This window comes from Pelodiscus sinensis, chromosome 3, assembly GCF_049634645.1.
Source record: "Pelodiscus sinensis isolate JC-2024 chromosome 3, ASM4963464v1, whole genome shotgun sequence".
In the NCBI taxonomy this organism is placed as follows: Eukaryota; Metazoa; Chordata; order Testudines; family Trionychidae; genus Pelodiscus; species Pelodiscus sinensis.
In genome coordinates, this window is record NC_134713.1 from 36,935,737 (window position 1) to 36,952,771 (window position 17,035).

At 48.1% G+C, this 17,035-nt stretch overlaps 1 protein-coding gene across 1 annotated transcript in view; it reads left to right on the forward strand.

Moving 5' to 3' along the window:
• Window positions 1-11,321: 11,321 nt before the first annotated feature.
• Window positions 11,322-17,035, forward strand: part of LOC102462085 (protein CLN8-like) — a 61,012-nt gene continuing 55,298 nt past the window's right edge. The window contains exon 1 of the mRNA XM_075923584.1: window positions 11,322-11,636. The gene's annotated coding sequence lies outside the window, so the exon portion shown is untranslated. The remainder of the gene's footprint in view (window positions 11,637-17,035) is intronic.

The window sequence follows — 17,035 nt, forward strand, 5'->3', positions numbered from 1 at the left end:
AAATAGACACTCTACCCATTGGACTCTGCCAATATCCTTACCTTGAGTTAGCAATCTCTGTGCTGAGAAATCTACAGAGATAAATAAAAGGTTAAAGAGGAAGAGCAGATGAAGTGCACAGTGTGGATTTAGTGTCACATACTGAAAATAAACTACAATAATATAAATAAGATTCATTGGTGGTACACAAGACAGTGAACTAAAACTATTTCTCTACTAGAAACATTTTAGCAGCACAGCTGCAGTTGCGGTACTATAGCAGTTCAGTGTTGATGCTCCCTAAAGCAATGGGATGGGTTCTTTCTGTCACTGTGGTTAACTCACCTCCCTGAGAGGCAGTAGCAAGGTGGATGGGAGAAGTCTTCCATCAACCTAGCACTGTCTACACCAGGGCTTAACTTGCACTGCTACATTTTCACACACACCCATTTTAGGCTATGTCTAGACTGAAGGCTTCTTTTGGAAAAAGCTTTTCTGGAAGAGATCTTCCGAAAAAACTTCTTCCAAAACAGAGCATCCACACTGCGAAAGTGCATCGAAAAAGCAATCTCCTTTTTCGACAGATAGCGTCCACACTGAATGGACACTATTTTGCACGTAAGCATGGGCGGAATGGCCACCAGGGTGCCTGTGCTTTTTTCTCTTTCCTCTTCTTGTGAAAGAACTCCCCTCTTCCCCATCCATGCACACCTTTTTCCGAAAGAGCTCTTTCGGTATCTCTTTTTCTGGTCCTCTCAAAGGTACTTTTGGAGTACCTCCAGCTCAGGCTACGAGAGGGAGCAAATATAGCCAAATGTTCAAATCTCAGATTTTATTATAATGTTCCCCCTTCCTCTTCACCCTGTTCCATTTTTTCCTTCTGACTCGTTAGTATAGTTTAAGGGTACCTTTTTTTACAAATACATAAAAAATAAATTAGTGTAGTATTTCCACATTTACACAAGATGGCAGTAAAGTGGCATAGTGAAGCAGCATTTCTCTAGACCTGTAAGTATAAAGTGTGGGCTTTTTTGGGAGGGGATTATTTTGAGCGTTGTTTTGTTTTTTGGGTTGTGTGTGTGTGTGTGTGTGTGTGTGTGTGTATTTTGTTTATTTTTACAGGGCATTTGGTGTTATTGGAAATGTGTTTATAAAACTGTGATTAATAAAGTTATGGTTATTTAAAGGAGATGAAACTACAAATTTATATTTGTTTTCATAGTTTGAAATCAAAGGGGTAAAATAGCTTAATGATAGGAATACAGGCCAAGATTTCAAAAAGTGACTAGTAATTTTGGATGGCCAATTTGGGACACCTCAGAGGGACCTGATTTTCAGAGGTGTTCTAAGTTGAGCTCCAAAATTACTACTCACTTCTGAAAAACTTGGCCATACTGCATAATGGTGTTCTCCAGCACATAGTCCAATCTCTATGGGAATTAAGGGCACTGATTGCAATGCTGGCAGACTAGGTGCCAACTATTTGCCAAGCCTTTAGGCCTGAGCCAGATAAATTCATTGCTGGAAACGAATCTTTTTGGACTGTGTGTTAAAATGGTTGAGGTGAGTATTGGATTTATAAAAATGTATTTAGTGTTCAAATTTTATGAAATGCTTTTAAATTGCTGCACACATTATTCTCACTTATCAGAGGGGTAGCCATGTTAGTCTGAATCTGCAAAAGCGGCGAGGAGTCCTGTGGCACCTTATAGACTAACTGAAGTGTAGGAGCATAAGCTTTCATGGGCAAAGACCCACTTTGTCAGATGACATGCATCTGACGAAGTGGGTCTTTGCCCATGAAAGCTTATGCTCCTACACTTCAGTTAGTCTATAAGGTGCCACAGGACTCCTCGCCGCTTTTGCATTATTCTCACTTGTAATTCCTTTACGCCATGCTATCAAGTAATATTTAAGTTTTTAAAAATATTTGCACCTGCACCACAAGAAAGTCTATCAAAACTAAATGGGCCTTTGTAGAACTTCATGATGCAAAAGACTTTGTTAATTGTGCCTTTATATTCATGTAGCAGCTACATGTAAAATTACTCCTTCCATCACCTTGAATACTTGGAGGACATGGAAAGTTCAATAAGAAAAACTTTTCATCTGTTTTGTTATGGCTCTGTTGGGTGTTAATCAAGATGCATTCTATTAATGGTAGTCTCATTGTAATTTAATATTTATGTTCCTTGAGAATAATTCTTATGATAAACTTATGTACTTATGTGATTTAAAATATTTTTATGTTATAAAAACTATTGATCTTTAGTCCCAATGTTGTTTTCAGTCACAAAGACTCTGGACTTAACCTGTTTTTTCCTGCCAGCGGGAGCTCTGAAATTTTATTGCCTCAGGATTTTCCCACCAAAAAAGCAATATAAGTGTCTGCACAGTGTCTGCGTGGTGCTGTCCATCCTAATAACAGGGTGTGCATAGTCAGGCCCACTGATTGGGAGGGGAAAGGAGGCAGTTGCCCAGAGACCCTTTTATTTGCCATTGGAGTGCACCGCTGAGATCTCTGCAGGGTTGTGTGCTCTCCAGGGCTTTGAAGCCTGGGGGGAGGCCGGGGGGCAGCATGGTCCAGGTGGTGCTGAGGGCTGGCTGCCCTGGCCCCACCCTTTCTGCCTGAGGACCTTCTCCTTACAGGAGTGTGGAGCCACCTCCCCACCACCACCATCATTTTGCCCTGGGAACCCCGATGGCTGTCAACCCAGCTGAGTGTGGTTCACTAGGAGAACAAGAGACCATGGCCCTCCCACTTTTTGAAAGTGGACAGGTTCATCATGGAGAACTGGAAAAGTATGTCAAAACTTTGTAATTGCCATGCCATGATTGAGTAACAGACCTCAAGGCAATCTAATAAAGCAACTCTTCACCTTCTATACTATGTTGTCACCTCACATTGCATTACCCCCATTTAAATATGAAAACATACAACCTTGGCAATTGAAATAGAGTTTCCAACTCAAGGCAATGCATTGGAAGGAAGATCTTCATTCTTTACACTGTGTAATTTTACAGAGTAGCAAGAAAATCTCTATCTCCTGAGCTTTAGAATTTGATTTTGGTTACAAAGATGCCAGTCAACAGAGAACTCTCTTTCCTTGCACCTAGCCTTTTGTGATACTTAAGGATATTGGCAACCATTGCATTGGAAAATAATTTAAACTTAATTGATAAGTGAAGGGCACCACATTATTGAATGTCTTATTTAATATATTTAATTATTAGATTTTTTAAAAAGTTTAAAAGAGCATTTAGGTGGCTAAATTGACCATTCAGAAATTAGGAAATGCAAGAATCAAAATTCAGATTTTTCTTATGCTTTCAATTTTTCCCCTTATTTGTATATATATTATAATAATCCTTAAATACATTATCATATACAGGCAGTCCCCGAGTTACGTGGATCCAACTTACGTCGGATCCCTACATACGAACGGGGCTTTTCTCGCCGCAGAGGACGGGGGCGGAGGGACCGCCCAGACGCGTCGCGGTCCCTCCGCCCGCATCCTCCGTGGCGAGAAAAGCCTGGTCTGCTGGGGGGAGGGAGGGCACACTAGCTAGCTAGTGCACCTCTCCCCCCCCCCCCCCCCAGCAGACCAGGCTTTTCTCGCCGACGCCTGGGGTAGAGCAGCTGGGGCGCTGCCGGGTTGGTCCCGCAGCGCCGCTCCTGGGCGCTACTGGACCAACCCAGCAGCACCCCAGCTGCTCTGCCCCAGGCGTCCCCAAGTCAGCCGCTGCTGAAACTGACCAGTGGCTGACTACAGGAAGCCTGAGGCAGAGCAGCTCTACCTCAGGCTTCCTGTAGTCAGCCGCTGGTCAGTTTCAGCAGGGCTGACTTGGGAACGCCTGGGGCAGAGCAGCTGGGGTGCTGCCGGATTGGTCCCCGCAGCACCGAGGTGCGGCGTTGCGGGGACCTACCTGATAGTTCCCCAGCTGCTCTGTCCCAGGCGTCCAGATTCAGCCGCTGTTGAAACTGATCAGCGGCTGATTCCAGGAAGTCCATGCCTCCAGCTTCCTGTAGTCAGCCGCTGGTCAGTTTCAACAGCGGCTGAATCTGGATGCCAGTTCTGACTTACATACGAATTCAACTTAAGAACAAACCTACAGTCCCTATCTTGTACATAACCCGGGGACTGCCTGTACCATTTTTTCCACAGGAGGTTCATCTATGTGTCTGACAATATTCTTTACTATAGTTTCAACTAATTTGCCCAGTACTGACATTAGACTTACTGGTATGTAATTGCCAGGATCACCTCTAGAGACCTTTCTAAATATTGGCATCACGTTAGCTATCTTTTAGTCATTAGGCAAAAAAGCTGATTTAAAGGATAGGATAAAAGCCACAGTTAATAGTTCCGCAATTTCACATTTGAGTTCTTTCAGAACACTTGGGTGAATGCCATCTGGTCCCAGTGACTTGTTACTGTTAAATTTATCAGTTTGTTCCAAAACCTCTTCTAATGACACCTCAGACTGGGACAATTCCTCAGATTTGTCACCTAAAAAGAATGGCTCAGGTTTGGGAATCTGAGGGCCAACTAAAAAAGAATTAATTTAGCTTCTCCACAATGACTGTAGCATCTTTGATTGCTACTTCAGCATCTCAATCATCCAACGGCCCCACTCATTGTTTAGCAAGGTTTCTGCTTCTGATGTACTAAAAAAAGCATTTTACTATTACTTCTTGAGTTTTTGGCTAGCTCTTCTTCAAACTCTTTTTGTGTGTGTGTCTTTTCTTATATTTTTACACTTAATTTGAGAGTTTATGCCCCCTTTCTATTTTCCTCTCTAGGATTTGACTTCACTTTTTAAAAGATATCTTTTTATTTCTCACTACTTGGTTGTTAAGCCACCGTGGCACTTTTTTGGTTCTCTTACTGTGTTTTTTAATTTGGGGTATACATTTAAGTTGGGCCTCTATTACGGTGTCTTTGAAAAGTTTCCATACAACTTGCAGAGATTTTACTTTTGTCACTGTACCTTTTAGTTGTGGTCAAAGAGACTGTTATATGGTGATTGGCCTCTTCAAGAAGGAATTCATCCAGTCCACCTGTAACTAATTAGTTGTTTCCCAAAGGTAGCTTACAGAAGGCAGCTGGTTTCAATAAAAACTGAAGCACTGGCTACAACTATTAGGAAATAGAAGCAGGAGGCCAGAGCAGATGCTGGTTCCCTAAAAGAACCTGCATATGCCTTCTAAAGGTATATCTACACAGCAAAGTGATTTCAAAATAACAGCCGTTATTTTGAAATAACTTTACTAACGTCTACACAGCCAAACCGCTCTTTCGAAATTAATTCGAAATAGTGAAGTGCTAATTTCAAATTTGGTAAAGACCAAATTCGAAATAGCTAATTCAAAATAAGCACTGTGCAGATGCTTATTTTGAAATAGGGGGCCTCCAGCCCATCCCAGAGTGCCCTGGTGGCCACTCTGGGCACAACCAAGAAAACTCCTCCCCCTGACCCCCTCCCCAGAGCCCTTAAAGGGGAAGACTCTGGCCACAGTGCCTGTGCTAACTCCAAGCCTGCCAGCCCAGAGCCAGCAGTTGCTGCACCTGACCCAGTGGCTCCAGCATGAGTCAGGCAGCCAATTCCAGCCAGCCCTCCAATGCTCCCCAGGACCCTGCACCTGTGGTTCTGGGAGACAGTTGGGCCAGTGAGACCCCCCAACACTGAACCCTGAGCTTCTCCTTCCCCTTCCTCTCCTTGCCTCCCCCTGCCAGCTCCCTCCTCCCAGGTTTCCCCCTTTCCTCTCTCCCCTCTCCCCACCACCTTCTTTCCCCAGTCTCACCTCAGTTTCATTCTCCCCCCACCCCAGTTTTGTTCAGTAAAGCGGCTTTGTTGTAATGAACACATGTCTTGTATTGTACAGCAGGAAGGGGGGTTAGGGAAGGGTAAGTGGAAGGATGCAAGGGAGGAATTAGGCACAAGCCCCCAGTGGGGCACACCAGGGAGACTGTTACTGCCTGCAGAACATGCTGCCAAGCTCGCAGCAACACATCCAGGAGAAGCACCAGAGTGCCCAGGGGCGGCTCCAGCTCCATGCTGCAAAGTGCTGTGGTGTCCTGAGTGAGGGCAACCAGAGCATGCAGAGAAAAAAATGCTTTGCTTTCCCTCAGCAAGGTAGGGAAGCAAGCAGGGAAACCTTAGAACCAGCTGTCCAGGGGAGTCCCTTTAAGCACAGGTCTCAAATAGCCTCAGGCTGCAGCCACACAAGGTAACTCCTGACCTGATGCCCTGCCAGAACCAGTTCTGGCCAGCCTTAAATGCGATTCAGCATCCTATCAGTGTGGACACGCTATTTCGAAATAGCAAAACATTATTTCGAAATGCATTTTGTGTCTAGACGCGTTATTTCAAAATAAGCTATTTCGAAATAACTATTTCAAAATAAGATACTTAGAAATAAGATATTTCGAAATAACGCTGTAGTGTAGACATCCCCGAAAAGAGAAGGAATTTGGAGTTGCTGAGAGGAGGAGCTGCTCAGAGGTAGAACTAAAGAGACTTGGCCAAAAGAGGACTGAGATTCATGTGGTACCCTTAAGTAAAGTGGAAGATTTGTCTCAGCCACAGGCAAGCCAAACAGAAGACAGATGACTAGGGAGTAGTATAAATGATGACCAGGGAGAAATATAAATATATTGCTTGATCATTCAGGGGTGCAATCCGGAAAGCCAAAGCGCAACTGGAATTGCAGCTAGCAAGACATGTGAAGAGTAACAAGAAAAGTTTCTATGGGCAAGTTAGCAATAAGAAGGTGGGACTCTTATTGGATGAGGGAGGTAACCTAGTGACAGATGATATGGGAAAAACTGAACTACACACTCATTATTTTTGTCTTTGTCTTCACAGACAAGATTAGCTCTCAGACTACTGCACTAGGCAACACAATATGGGGAGGAGGTGGGCAGCCCTCAGTGGAGAAAGAAAAGGTTAATAACTGTTTAAAAAGTTGGACATACACAAATACCTGGGACCAGATCTAATGCATCTGAGGGTTCTGAGAGAGTTAACTGATGTGATTGCAGAGCCATTGGCCATTATCTTTGAAAACTCAGGGCAATCAGTGGAGGTCCCAGACAACTGGAAAAAAGGCAAATGTGCCCATCTTTAAAAAAGGGAAGACAGACAATCCAGGGAACTACAGACCTATCAACTTCATCTCAGTCCCCAGAAAAATCATGGAGAGGATCCTCAAGGAATCCATTTTGAAGCTCTTGGAAGAGAGGAAAGTATTCAGGAATAGTCACCATGGATTCACCAAGGGTAAGCTATGCCTGACCAACCTGATTGTCTTCTATGACAAGGTAACTAGCTTTGTGGATATGGGGAAGGCAGTGGACATGATATACTTTGACTTTAGCAAAGCTTTTGATATGGTCCCCCACAGTATTCTTGACAGCAAGTTAAAGAAGGATGGATTGGATAAATGGACTGTAAGGTGGACAGAAATCTGGTTAGATTGTTGGGCTCATCAGGTAGTGATCAATGGCTCAATGTCTGGTTCACGGTCAGTATCAAGCAGAATGCCACAAGGGTTGCTTCTAGGGCCAATTTTGTTCAACTTCTTTATTAATGACCTGAATGAAAGGATGGATTGCACCCTCAGCAACTTTGCAGATGACACTAAGGGCTCATCTAGACTACAGGGAATGGTCAAAAGAAAATATGCAAATTCCGCGGGAATTTGAATATCTTCTTCCAATCGAAAGTGAAAGTAATTAAGACGCGGCTTTTTCGGCGAACCCCACCCCCCTTGTTGAAAAGCCATGTAAACCTCCTTTTTTAAGGAAGAGCAGCTTTTCAATAAAGGGGGCGGTTCATCGAAAAGCCATGTCTTAATTACTTTCACTTTTGAAAGCTCTGCTTTCGAAAGTGCGATCAGAAGTGCGATCAGAAGATCTTTTTTGACTGTTCCATGTAGTCTAGCTATGCCTTAAACTAGGGGGAGAGGTAGGTACGTTGGAGAGTAGGCATAGGGTCCAGAGAGACCTAGACAAATTGGCGGATTGGGCCAAAAGAAAGCTGATGAGGTTCAACAAGGACAAGTGCAGAGTCCTGCACTGGGACAGAAGAATCTCAAGCACAGTTACAGGCAGAGGACCAACTAGCTAAGCAACAATTTGGCAGAAAGAGACCTGGCGATTACAGTGGATGAGAATCTGGATATGAGTTAACTGTGTGCCCTTGTAGCCAAGAAGGCTAATGGCATATTAAGGTGCATTAGGAAGAGCATTGCCAACAGATCTAGAAAAGTTATTGTTCCCCTTTATTCAGCTCTGGTGAGGCCACATCTAGAGTACTGCATCCAGTTCTGGGGCCCCCATTACAGTAAGGATGTGGATACATTGGAGAAAGTCCAGCAGAGGGCAACAAAAAAGATTAGGGGGCTGGAGCACATTACTTATGAGGAGAGGCTGAGGGATCTGGGCTTATTTCGTCTACAGAATAGAAAAGTGAGGGGGGATTCCATAGCAGCCTTTAACTACCTGAAGGAGGGTTCAAAAGATGATGGAGAGAGAAAGGTGATTCCGGAGAAACTCAGCAGGGGTAGGACTCAGAGGTGAATGAGGCCTTTGTAATGGAATACTGTGAGGAGTTTACCTGCAGAAGCTCTAGGTTGAGGGATATGGTGAGAGATGTGGTTGAAAAGTTTAAGAACCTTGTAGCTGTCAGACTGGTCTGGCTAGAATTATAGAATTATGGAATTATGTCTCACGTAGATGACCCGGGTATGGAATCCTGGTATAGGGACAAAGGAACTAGTGAACTGCTGCCTTTTACTTGTTTTACATCATGATCTGAGAATTGTTTCACTCGGCAGGATATGAGAATGGATACCTTTAAGTTAGTAAATGAGGCCCAGAAATGGATATTTTGTTACACTGAGAGGGACAACATTCCTTTCTTGTGTAAGTTTGACGGGCCGCTAGTCTGGTTTGTGAGGATTTTGGTTGGGTCCGAGAACTGAAAAAGGAGAAACTGGTTGTTGTGGAACTGTGACACCACTTTCGGCAAAACGGCTAGGTGGGGCTTCAGTGGGACTTAATCCTTATAGAACGCCATACAGGGTAGCTCCAATGTAAATGCTCTGATTTCAGGGACTTTGTGGGTCACAGCAACCATGACTAGGAAGGAGACCTTCCTTGAAAGGAGTATCAGAGAACACAAGGTTAATGGCTCAAAGGGAGGCCCTGTGGACCTTGACAGTACCAGGTTCAGGTCCCAAGATGGTTTAGGGTTACGATCTATCTGGTGATTATGTCTCTTTTTTCTGTATGGTTTTACTAGAAACAATCCCATTTCAGGCATATGCAATTTTCCTAGCACAAGCAAACTTTTGCCTTGCTTTAAGTTATGATAAGAGGAAGCTTTATAACAAATTTGGTGGTCCTATGTCTAACTGTTTAGTAGGAGTGCTTGAATGAACAGACAGACAGACACACTCACAGACGTACTCTCTCAAATCATAAATATAATAGCCCAATGTCTGTGACTCTGTAATGCTGAAACGCTGGCTCTTCCCTCTGGGTGGCGCTGTTGTCTCCGGCCATGGCACTCGGCTGACTTCTGCGCTGCTCAGCCGGGCCGCCGCAGAAGTGCTGTATGAGGAGTCTGGGACCCAAATGGCCACTTGCACTGCTTATTCCCCTGTGGCGGCCTGGCTGAGCAGCGCAGAAGTCAGCCGAGCACCACAGCGAGCGGTGAAGGGAGGGCGGGAGTGATGTGTGGAGTGACAGCAGCTTCAGGCCCCACCCCCTGGCTGTAAACAGACCCTGGCCGGGGAGAGGGCATGAAAACGAGGGGGAGAGTAAGGTGGGGGACAACTGGGACGCTGCAGGATTAGTGCTGGGGTGAAGGAAAATGGTGCAGGTGCAGCTGGAGCTCATAGGCAGCCGCTTAGCCGGGCTGCCACGTGGGAGCAAGTGGTACAAACAGCCGTTTGGGCTCTGCACTCCCCATGCAGGAGGAGGAGGAGAAGAGAATGAGAGACAGAGAGAGAGGCAGGAGATGGAGGAGAGCTGAGAGAGAGAGGGGAGAGGCAGTAGGAGGAAGGGAGCGAGAGAGAGATGGAGCAAGAGACCGAAGGCTCAGGAGAGAAGACCGAGATAGAAAGGGAAAAGGACGTGGAGGAGAGACCTGAAAATCCCATTTTATGACGGGCTAATTGGCAAGTATATAGTAGATTTCTATAAACCTGAGATTGCACATCACATTCTTTATTGTACCTCACAGCAATATCATGCCACCCATACATCTCCACTGCTGCTAGCAGCAGCACTGTCTTCAGAGCTGGGTGTCCAGCCAGCAGCCTCTAAACGCCACTCTTCCTTCAGAGCTGGGAGGCAGGATACTAGATTTCATGGGAGAGATCAGACTTTTGTAGTCTGTGACATGATTTTCCGTCATCAGAAATGGAAAAGTAAAAGTAGGATGGTTTGGTATTGCCACATCTACTTTTGTGCTGCTACTGGCAGCAACTTTGCCTTCAGAGGTGGGTGCCTGACCAGCCAGCATGGATAGTGATCTACTTTATGGCAAAAATAGTGGATTTCACTATCTATGACCACTCTCTCAAGCCCACTTTCACACAACAGCAGCACCATCAGCAGCACAGCAGTAAGGTGACAATACCATTACCTCTCTGCAAGAGGCTTTGGGTCAGAGACCCCAGTTTGAGAAATGCTGTGACGAAATCACACATTTTTTGTGAATTGGTCATAACATAAATAGAAAATTTTGCAGAATTTCGAACTAGCGGTTTGTATGTGTAGCTCCTATTGAAGTTAATTCCAACTAATGTCTGTTAGTTCGAATTAACCCTATGGCTTTCTTCTGGGGAGGGCAAGGCAACAAGCCTCCAACAGGGAGGCATCAGGTCTTGGTCCACCCCTTCATAGAACCTTAGAGATCAGTGTATCATATAAGCAAATCTTTGTAAAACGGAGACAATTTAATATTAACGTTTCATTGAAAGGAATGAGAGAGTCAGGAAGGCCCACACCAGGGAGCCAAAAACACAGTTGTAGTAACTGTCTCTGGAGCCTTCAGAGTGTACCCTCCATGAGGCTGGCTGGCTGAAGAACTGTCTCCAGGGCAAAAAAAGCCACTCTCTGAGTGGGGAACAGACCAAGAAGGATTCTGACAGAGGACACCGAGGTGGTTCAGGCAGTTCACACAGGAGGGTGTCTTGGCCGGAAGGCTGAGTAGCCGAAAAGGCTGGTAAACTCAGGGAATGCAGGCACAGGCATTTGGCCAGATGGGGGCGCTCATAGCAGGTGAGCACCAATTAATTACAGGATCATATCAAATCAGCTTCCCTCTTTCTATATGATGTCGGTTTAAGCTCCAAAGTTAGGTTCCGTTAGTAGAAAAAATGCATGAAGCCTAGTATGAATGGAACTATACAGTTAAAAAAGAACACGGCAGGGCTTTGCTAGGGCAGCGGAAGTGCAGAGTGAAAGCGAAAGGAGACTCAGCTGGGTTTCCGCTGCTGCCCAGCCAGCGCAAGCGAGAAGCTGCAGAGAACCGCATCTCCAGCGAACAGCAAGAGGAAAGTTCGCGAGCAGCAAGACTGGGGGTGGGCGTCAGGGGGAAGAGCTGACCGGGCACGGAGCAGTCTGCGGGATAGATCTAAGGTAAGTGGAAGCGATGCAGACTGGGGGAGGCTGCTGCTAACAGCCCGCCACGCCCCGTCATGCTTGTGACTCCCGATGTTTCCCAACAACCACCTCTCGCCTGGCGGTCCAGGCTCCTTCACCCGCCTGCCTTTGCCCTCCCCACCCTGTTAGCCTAAATCCTCCTCCAGACAAGCCCCAAATATCTTCATTCCCCTAACTCACGTCAGTACCCTAGTCCGCACCGATTCCCCAGTTCCCTGCTTTCTCCAGCCCCCCACCCAGCTCTGGCTCATCCCTCCTATAGGGAACTTTCTGGGTGTCTGGCTGGTGAGTCTTGCCCGTATGCTCAGGGTTTAGCTGATCGCCATATTTGGGGTCAGGAAGGAATTTTCCTCCAGGGTAGATTGGCAGAGGCCCTGGAGGTTTTTCGCCTTCCTCTGTAGCATTGGGCACAGATCACAGCTGAAGGACTCTCTGCATGTTGGGGCCTTCAAAGTATTGGAAGGCTTCAATATCTGAGACATAGGTGAGAGGATTATTCTAAGAGGGGTGGGCGAGATTCTGTGGCCTGCACGGTGCAGGGGGTCAGACTAGATGATCATAATGGTCCCTTCTGACCTTAAAGTCTATGAGTCTATGAGTCCTCCAGGGTTCTGCTTCTGCAGGGGACACAGGACAGCTCCTGCCGCCCTCATCCCTCCCCCAGCCCTTGTGAGACACCCAGAGAGGCAAATCTGTGGCTACCGATTCACAGAAATGACCCACCCTGAGCTGCACAGAACCTGGCTGCTCTGTTAGAGGTCCCCTTCCTATACAGCCACGACCCCCCCCCCCCCAGGAAGAAAGCCCTAATAACAATTTGGTAGACAGGGCAGCCCTAGACGAGCTGCCAGCAACTGGCGCCCTAGGCAAACCATGCAATCGCCCCCCGCAACACCAAGGGCAGATATAGGCTGAGGTTTTTAGTAAACTGGGAAACATTTTGCTCGTATTTTCTATTTAATGTTTTTTAAGCGTATTCATTTAAACAGGCATCATTATTCAGTTTGTCCATCCACCAATGTTTCTGAGATCAGATTAAAATAGAGACATGGAATTTTCAGAATAGATTTGTACACGACAGTTAGACGATATTTCAGTACAATTTCAAATAAAAATGCATTACAAATGTTAATTATAATTTTTATTATTACAAATCCAAAATAGTGCATTACACTATCCTGCTTTAACTGCCATTACCACCACATCGTACGGGAGAGGGGGGCTGGGGATGGAGTTTTGTGGCTGGGAACAGGGGGCCAGGGATGGAGGTCTATGGCTGTGGAGAAGGGTGTGGGGAGAGGGAACAGGGTGCCAGTGGGGGGAGAGAGTCCCCTGCACCCACCTCCTCCCAGAATTCCCCCCATCCCGAGGGAAGCCGGTGTGCGCCTCCCCCTCCCCCCCCGTGGCACGGGGAAACCCCTGCACGTTGCCTCTCCCAGGGCTGACCTCCCCCCCCCGCTGTGCAGGGGAAGCCAGCACGTGCCTCCCCCGGGGCCAACTCCCCACGCTCCTCCTCCAGGGCCGACTCACCCCTCCTGTGGCACAAGGAAGCCTTCCTCCAGGGCCGACGCCAGGAAGGGGAAGTGGCAGGGAATTTGGCGCCCCATTTAACTTGGCACCCTAGGTGACTGCCGATTTTGCCTATAGGCACTGGCCACCCCTGCTAGTGCATAGAGCTGAAAACACAGACCACAAAAAAGTAAGGATAATAATAAACAAATGCTAAATAAGGCCATGTGTCTGGCCAGGAGGGAGGGTAGAGGAGGGGACTTGGGGCAGGGTGTCAGAGCAAGCTGGGAATGCGGGGTCTTGGCAGGGGGAAGGGAATGAGGAGAGATTGGGTGTGGGGTGTGGGCATAAGGCGGGACGCTTACATGGCTTGGCACCCTGCTGCAGCAGGGAAAGACTCCAGGGAGCATGCCCTGCGCCCTGAACACGCAAGTGTGCCGGGCCATGGTTGCGAGTTACTATTCAGAGCCGGGGCCCTGCTCCAGCAATATGTGGAGCTGGGTCTCTGCCCCGGCTCTACCTGGAGTGGGCCTCGGACCCCTCCTCCCCCCGCTGGCCCTCCCGCGCATCGTCCCACCCTGCCCCCAGAGCATCCCCCTCAGCCCCAGACCATCCCTGCCGTGCGCTGCTCTCAGCGCAGCTCCCTCTCACTGGCTGCTGCTGCTGCCATGCGCCGCGTTGCAGGTGGGTGGGGATGCACCCGGGCGTGACTTGACGTAATGGCCTGGGATTTTAAAACTCTTCAGCGCAACATTGCGGGGCGTGGCTGGCTCCAGGTTCAGATTCCGGGATCTGAATGCAGACTCCGGGCCCAGCAAAGTGGAAGGTAGGGAAGGGGCTTGTGCGGTGGGGAAGGGGCTTGTGCGGAAGGGGGAGGAGGGAAGAGGAAGGGACTTGTGCGGAGGAGGAGGAGGAAGAAAGGGGAAGGCACCAGGAGACAGGGTGGAGGAGAGACAAATGGCAGGGGCCCAAGTGCAGACAATGAGGGAAACGGCAGGAAGGGAGGTGTCAGTGGGAGGGGGGACAGGGTGATGCTGGGAGAGGAGAGGGGAAGGGCATTGGGGGCTAGAGGGGGAAGTGGAGGTGCTGGGAGAAGGCTTGAAAGAAGGGGTGGGCATGAGAAAGATGGGGATGGAGCAAGTCATGTGTGAGGGAACAGAGGGGCAGGAGGGGAACGGGGGCAGATAGTGGTGAGGGGGTGGGCATCAGGGAAAAAGAGGGCGAAGGAGGCAGGGGCAGTAAGGGAAGGGGGAAGCACCAGGAGGGTGCAGGGCTAAGGGAAGGTGCAGGTGCCAGGAGATTCTGGGGTGAAACAGAGGGGTAGACACCTGCAGGTGAGGGACCAGCACCAGAAGAGAGAGGCAGGGCAGGTATGTAGGAGGGAGATGTTGAAAGAGGGAATGAGGAGGGGTAGCTCACTTGATCAGAGTGGGGCTACTGGAGGAGTGGGCACAGGGGGGAGTGAAGGGCTGGTGGGGGGCAGGTCGCAGGAGGGCTGAGGACAGTGAGAAGGGCAGGAGTCAGGACTGCAGAGGAGGGTGAGGAGTTGGGGGGCAGCAGGCACCGGGGAGCTGATGGAGCGAGGAGAGGATACATGGCAGCAGAGAGAAAAGGTAAAGGTTTAAAAATATTTATTAATAACTTGGTATGCTGCCCACGGCCAGTTTGTTTGTGCCCCGCGGTGCAGTTTGGGTTTATGTGGGGATCAACACGTGGCTGGCGAGTGGGAGCCAAAACAAAAAAGTAGTCAGTGTAATGATCTTCTGTTGATATGCATTTTAGTATTTAAATTCTTGGACTGTCATTGCTCATGAAAAGTGCTGTCACATGGGTAGAAATCGGGTAAAAATTGCATTTTATTAATATCCGCAGAACTGACTTAAATGGGGCCTGTGTGTTATGTAGTCTTGCCTTAAATTTTGTATTCATGCCTGTCAGTGCTAGAGAAGCTATTTGTATATATTTGCTTTTATATGCAACCACACTTAGGTTGAGGCCCTCAGCATGTTCTGTAAGTGTCAGTGTGGTCCCTGGGGCTTCCAAAATTGAGTTGCCCTAGCTCATCTCTGACAGGTGTCTGTCTAACCTGGTCTTAAATATCTCCAGTGATGGAGATTCCGCAGTCTCCGTAGGCAATTTATTCCAGGGTTTAACCACCCTGACAGGCAAGAAGTTTTTCCTAATGTCCAACCTAAGCCTCCCTTGCTGCAATTTAAGTCCATTGCTACTCATCCTAACCTCAGAGGCCAAGGAGAACAATTTTTCTTCCTCCTCCTTATGATACTCTTTTAGATACTTGAAAACTGCTCTCATGTCACTTTTCAGTCTTCTTTTCCAAGGTAAACAAAGCCAATTCCTTCAGCCTTGCCTCATATCTCATGTTCTGTAGACCTTTCATCATTTGTGTTGATCTTCTCTAGACTTTCTCCCAGTGTCTCCACGTTTCCTGAAATGTGGCACCCAGAACTGGACATAATACTCCATCTGGGGCCTAGTGTAGATGGCTCATTCCCTGCCTAGGGGACATGAGACTGGGCGGGTTAATTTCCAGTCCTCCTGTTTATTCTTTTCCTAAGCCAGGAGGGCATGGCAGTTCTGATGGGGGCTCTGCAGGAAGGCAGCCCGCACTGCCCCCTGCCTGAAACCTTGTGCAGGTGTTAAACAGCTGTCCAGCCCACCCTAGAGGTGACTGCATTTTAGCGTGCCTGAAGCAACACAGCACCAGCAATGGACAGGAGAATGGCTCCCGGGCATGGCTTGCTCATGACTGCTTCAGTCCCATTGGATGGGCCTCGCCTCTTTTCTTCCCCTCCCCCGCTTTGCAATGGGGCTGTAGACTCTGGGGGGAGAGGGGTGGAGGCAGGAAGAGGTGTTTCCTTGCAGCAGATGTAGACACGTCTCTGTATTAATCATTCTCTCATTGAAGTTTTTAGCTTTGTATTGAGTCCTTTTACATGAAAACTTTGTATTACATCTTGGTAGAATAGTCCCTAGGACAAGTGAGGCAGAGACTGTCCCTGTGGGGTGAATGAGGTGGGAATGTGAGCACCACTGGGCAGTTGCAAAGGTTGGAGAGGGGATGGAAGCCAGATCCAAGATCAGTGAGCCCTGGGAAGTGGGCCCATTGAAAGGAGACTGGACCTGTGGATGCCTTGCGGGTCAGCAGCAAGGACCTGCTTTGGGAAGCCCCCTCTTTGGAGGTGAATGTGGCAGCATTGAGACACCACCCAGAAGCAGGCAGTAACTGCAGATTTATGGGATGGCTCTCACAGATCTTGCACATGCATAAGATGATAGATTTGCAGGGGGGGGCGGGCAGTGGCATAGTGAGGCAGTCGGGGGGGGGGGGGTCAGTTGCCCCTGGGCACCATGCTAGGGAGGTTCCAATTTAATCCCATTCTGCTCCCCCCCCCCCTTATCCCTTCAGCTCACATGCACCTATTCCGCCTGCCACCGGCAGCTGGAGCCTCCTCCCTACCTCTCTGCTCCAAGCCCGATCCTGCTCCAAGCCTGACCCTTCTTCATCTCCACTGGAGGGTTAGTGCATGTGGGAGCCCGGCCCCAAACTGTAGGGGGGTGGGGAAAGATGCGGTACAAGTTCCCCTCAGCTGTGCACCAGGTTTGGGGCCATGCCACATGGTGGGGGGGGGCACAAATTTTTCCTTTGCCCCCGGGCACGTAACACCCTCGCTATGCTTCTGGTGGCACATCCAAACAAGCCACATGAACTCAGTACAGGTGCACAACACAAAATCCATTCTGCTCATGGGAGGAAACTCTTAGGCTATGTCTACACTGGCAGCTTCTTGCACAAGAACATCTTGAGCAAGGATTCTTGTGCAAGAAGTCTTGCGCAAGAACAGGTC